This window comes from Belonocnema kinseyi, chromosome 6 (genome assembly GCF_010883055.1).
Source record: "Belonocnema kinseyi isolate 2016_QV_RU_SX_M_011 chromosome 6, B_treatae_v1, whole genome shotgun sequence".
Taxonomy (NCBI): domain Eukaryota; kingdom Metazoa; phylum Arthropoda; class Insecta; order Hymenoptera; family Cynipidae; genus Belonocnema; species Belonocnema kinseyi.
The window spans coordinates 148703044-148708801 of record NC_046662.1 but is presented as its reverse complement, the minus strand read 5'-3'; the positions used below and the strand labels follow the sequence as shown (position 1 = coordinate 148708801).

At 35.5% G+C, this 5758-nt stretch overlaps 1 protein-coding gene across 10 annotated transcripts in view; it reads left to right on the top strand.

Moving 5' to 3' along the window:
* Window positions 1–5758, top strand: part of LOC117174910 (zinc finger protein 658B-like) — a 184814-nt gene that overhangs the window by 143780 nt on the left and 35276 nt on the right. The window lies entirely within an intron of this gene.

Here is a 5758-nt window from a genome sequence, read left to right as displayed (position 1 = left end):
ACCGTTTCAAAAAAGCTAAGGATGTTAGTAGCTTACCTTGAGAAGTCCTGAGCTTACTAAAGGTGTTGGTTTTAGTAAGAATACTTTCCCCGTAGAGTTCCTGGATAATAGATTTTATGCTTTCACGATGATTCATTTTGATAAAAAGAGATATTTCGTCTTTCACTCGTGTAAAAAACTACGAATTGTTTGCCGACGCTTCGTGAATATTGCAGTTCACATCTTCAGGGCTGACCTGAAACTGAGGTATCAGGTGATGATGTTCTTAGATATACATTCTACGATGCCTGTGATTGGCCAGAGCGCCCCACCGTGGGTACTGGTCAAACTGGATTTTTTTTTAAAAAGACTTGATTGGCCAATCAAGTTCGACCAGTCCCCACGGTGGGGCGCTCTGGCCAATCACGGGCATCGTAGAGAGTATACCTAAGAACTACCTAAGAACCTGATACCTCAGTTTCAGGTCAGCCCTGAAGATGTGAACTGCAATGTTCACGAAACGTCGGCAAACAATTCGTTGTTTTTTACACGAGTGAAACCTGAAATATCTCTTTTTATCAAAATGAATCATCGTCAAAGCATAAAATCTATTATCAAAATAAAAACTGGTGATCATGAACATGTGAGTGATCATCTAATGCACTACCTCTTTCATCTTTTTTACAGTCATTTATATGTTCCTTGATCCTAGTTTCTATGTATCTTTTGCTCTGTCCTTTGTGAATTAAACCACACTCACAGGGAATGCTGTGTATGACGTGTGTTTTTAGATTGAAAGGAGTAATGTCTTCGTTATTGGAAAAACATCTGTACAAATATTTCTGGTACGTGAATACTACTTTAATGTTAAATTCTTTTTAAAAACTATTTAAAAATCTGGAGAGTTCATTAGCAAAAGGTAAAATAACAACTTTATTTTTTTCGAAACTTTGTGAGTTATGAGCTTGAGACTGTATATTTATATTGTTGATTTTCTCTATTCGTCTATTAATGTATTTGTTTATGAATTTAGTTGGGAAATCATTATCTTTTATAATTTCTTTAACTTTTTAAATATTGTCGTTTCTAAATCAGCCTTTTGATATTATTTTTTTCTTCAGTTATGTGAACATCGTGACATGTATACACAAATATAGTATTAATCAAGTTGTAAATGCTTTTAATGCATATCATCCCAGAATCCAATTTACTATCGAAATCGAAAATCTTGATAGACTCAGTTCATTGGACGTTACCATCATTCGAGAAAACAACAAACTTATTACAAACTAGTACCGTAAAGACAATAATTCAGGTAGATATGTAAATTTAAATTCTTATTTGGCGATTAAAGACAAATATCTGTAATTTGTGGTCTTGAAGATAGTGATATTATATTATCATATTCAAAATTTAGAAACGACAATATTTTAAAAGTTAAAGAAATTCTAAAAGGTAATGATTTTTAATAATTTTTAAAAAGAATTTAACATCAAAGTAGTATTTACGTACCATAAAAATTTGTACAGATGTTTTTTCAATAACAAAGGCATTACTCCTTTCAATCTAAAAACACACGTCATATACATTTAAAGAAATGTTTTATATATTCAAGAACACAAACTCTGTTAACAAAAGATCCGAAGTCGAATTTTTAAGTAAAATCTACCATAGTGTTATTTTATCGACAAACAATTTTTAAGTGATAAAAATAAAAAATATACAAATAACTTTTAGGAATTAAAAATAGGAGCCAGCGGCCATCTTTGCTTAGACATAGAGGGGAGAATATACAGTCGTATGTAACGAAGAATGTGATTATTCTGAAACAGCGAACAACACTGTGTGTTGGCCCACAATAATAATTTTTATTTTACAGCGTTGGCGCTAAGACAGGAGAACACAAACATGTTGTTTCTAAAAACATAAAAATGTTAAGGATCAGTAGATCAAGAAACCAACACCTGCAATATATTTATTGGAATCATCAAAAATCCGAAAATCTACTATTATTGGTTAAGAAGAATTCCATGATTTCAGAAGATTTCAGAAAATTAGAAATATATCAAGATATATCCTGAATTATTCTAGAGGATCCAAAGATATTTAACAGAATTCAAAACATTACAAATGAATTCTTAGAAACCTAGATAATTTTGCAGAATGAAATACACTCTAAGGAGTTCAAATTCATTCCAATGTGTATGCCAAATATTTCACGAAAAATCAAAAACCTTTAAAAGAATTAAAATTATTTTAAAGCAATTTAAAATTGTATGCAGAATTCTGCCAAATTAGAAAAAAGTGAATTCTAATTATTCTCAACTACTCTTACTATTATTTTTTTAACTTTTACTGAGGCGAACCGTGTTTTACATCATAGCAACGGACTAAGTCTGAGTGACAACAGTCGCCTCGGCATGCTTTCTCAGAGCTACCATCTGCTACTCCACAGGTATTTATTTGCGTGCTTCCTGATGATCGAGAAACTTTCTTACAATGCGACAGGTGTTTAACAAAACTGCCTTCTGAGCTGCCGCTAATACTCTACTGACTCCTAAATGTTCAAGATGTCCAGTATATCTTGCGTAGAGATTTCCCGTTGCCGAAAGCACAGTATGATGAAGAGATACATGATTCACACTCCTCCATATGGTATTTACGTCATGCCTTAACTCACTATAGGTTGACTGCAAATTTCGGTTAAGTGGACAATCAATGTCGATGATATAGATTCTTCCATCTTTTTTTCCGGCACCATGATGCCAAGTGGATTGGCTCGGATGTAATGATCCGTTTGGATAGTAAAATCTCAATATAAGATGTTATTTTTGTTACCTAAAACGGACATTGGAATGTATCTATAGGAAGGCATCCATTCTGTTAAGAGTCCTAGGTTTAGGGTGAATTGTTTGTACAATGTCCGCTAAATCATTATATCTGTGCGTATATTCTTTCTGAGCCATTACGCCATAGCTATTAATAATATACTCCATTGATTCGTTGCTATCTCCACATAATCGGCACCGGTCAACCAGGTCATGATGTAACACGTGTTTGACATCATTTCTGGTGCTAACATTCTTGTCTTGTATCGCAATGACGAATCTTTCCGTTTCTAGATACAGAACACCCTTTCTCAGCCAAATATTGGATGCCTCACTATCCATTTCAAGTTGATCTAATGGTTTAGGGTGCTCGCCGTGAATAGCTATATGCTTCCATTGTATTTGTAATGCCTCTATTGTTGCTGTCCTGATATTCCAGACCTCATCTGAGGACCAATTCAAGGGCGTGCAGTCAAGATCCGCTTTACAGATGGTGCTGTAAAGTGCAACGTCTTGTTTGCTGTTAAAATAGTCTCGCAACTGTATACAAGAGTTCGCACTTATAACGCAGCTTGTGTCACGTTTAAATGTGTAGGGGAAACCTTGTTGTTGAGGTGTTTTATTAGTGTACGCAGATCATTTGTGATATTCATCTTGGGCAGAGAATTCCTTAGTTTTATTTCTACATATCTGAAATCTAGTAAAACATGACCAAAATTCCTTCCAAAGTGTGCAATTTCGCTGTTCACATCTACGTTATTAGTATCCGGATTTGATTCCAGTGTGTCCGATACTTGATGTTTATTATCCTTAGTACCTATGCCTTCAGTTTCAATTAAGTCTTCATTGTACACATCTTCCAAGCGGAGTTCATCAGTCGGAAGCTGATGTTCCACTTCCATTTTGATAGCAGCTATTTCAACAGCCGAAAGCAATCTGTATACAGATAATAAGCCTTTTTGATCTGACAGATACTGCTCATTTATTCTTGTCGCTAGCTCTGAGTATTAAAGTAAGAAGAATCCATAATGTTCTCTCCTTATACTTTTCCCACATTTATCTGCCAAGAAATAAAGGCACATAACAGCTCTATGTATATGGTATGTCCATTCATATGGTATATTCATTTTAATCAACTTTTTGGTTGCTGAACCTCTGCTTCTGTCTCTAATTGTATAAGGCCATCCACCTGTGGAGGATTTGGTGGTCTTGGATCATCAGCAGGTTGAGGAAGAACATCAATTGCCTCTGATTGACCGTGTGACGCTACTTTCTCTAACTGATGTTCATTTCCGTCGTTTTTCCACGCTAAATCAACCTAGTGTTTAAGCTTGATTGCTCGCACTTCTGTAATGTATAGATTAATCCTGATATTATGCACCTTAGCGATAAGACCTCTTAGTGCGACTTTCTGTATATTAGGATACTTTTCAGAAAATTTCGTTTTTAAATTGCATCCTTTTTTCATTTTCATTCCAAACTTCACACTTTTGTAATAGAGATGCTCCAATTCCTTTTTCATTGTGGTATTCCACTTGATGCTCTCCCACGTTATATCTGTTGCGGCGGTTCGCTGCAAATAGCTATTGCTAGCCAAAGCATCCTCAGCAGGCACAGTTGATGTTCTACTGCTTACCGTTCGTCGCAAATGTTTTTGCTGGCCAGCTGTTTGATCAGTGAGATCTGCCTGATCATCCTTCAGCTCACCGTCACAACCGTCCTGCATGCTGTGATCCCCAGCGGTGGCTCCAGGGGCGCCCCGATGATCCTCGGAAAGCGACAAGCCATCGTAACACTAACGCGAGAATTTACAATAATACAACATGCATTATACAGAGTTTAAAAGTATTAAAAAAATTTTAATGGAATTCAGACTTTTACTGAATTAAAAAAAGAGTGCATCTTAATTCATTAGAAGTTCACCTTCGCCCAAAGTTTATGAATTTGGAAATAGTTAGAAAAAGATTCCACAATAATTCAGGGAATTCAAAACAATTGATTGATCTTAACCTTAATCTAAGCTCACCAAGTTTTGAAGAATCTGGTCTACATTTCCATTTTTTCCATTAATCGAATTTCGGTGAGCCAATTTTTTATCAGGAACATGTTAAATAAAGAATTGATTTTTTTACAAAATTATTTTACGATTCAATAAAATTTGAGACCATTTGATTCAAACAGAAAATCACATTCCTAATTGCATTTGTTTTTTTTTTCTTTCTCTTCTTTAAAAGCTGGAAGAAAGCAAAGTGAAGTTACAGCGGTAGGAGATACTATCTTTGGGAATCGCATGCACACTTGCAACTAATTGTTAACCTACACACAATTTAATGAGCTATAGCACCAAAAATACGCAACGGACCCAAAAATAATAATAACTGTTGATTAATTAAAACAATTATACTAGGCAGTCTGATAAGTCCCTGAAAAATGAAACACGGAGACGTTTTTTTGGCCAAAGTCGGTTTAATTTTTCAACATACTCTCCTTTTAGGTCGATACAGCGAGTCCAACGATTTTCTAACTTTTTGATACCGTCCGAAAAGTACTCGATCGGAAGGTCTCCAAAATACGCCTCAGTTTCAGCTATGAGCTCCTCATTTGAGTAAAAACGCTTACCGGTGAGTCATCTCTTCAGGTTAGGTAACAAGTAATAGTCGCTGGGGGCCAGGTCTTTTGAATACGGTGGCTGAGGAACCAATTCGTAGCCGATTTCATGCAATTTTGCTTGTGCAACTAAACATGAATGAACAGGCGCATTGTCGTGATGATAAAGCGGTTTTTTCTTCTTCAAATGTGGTCGTTTTTCGGCGATTTCGTTTTTCAATCGGTCCAATAATGATTAATACTATGCTCCGTTTATGGTTTTACCTTTTTCAAGATAGTCCACGAATATTATGCCATGTGCATCCCAAAATACGGAGGCCATAACCTTTCCGACCCATTGTTGC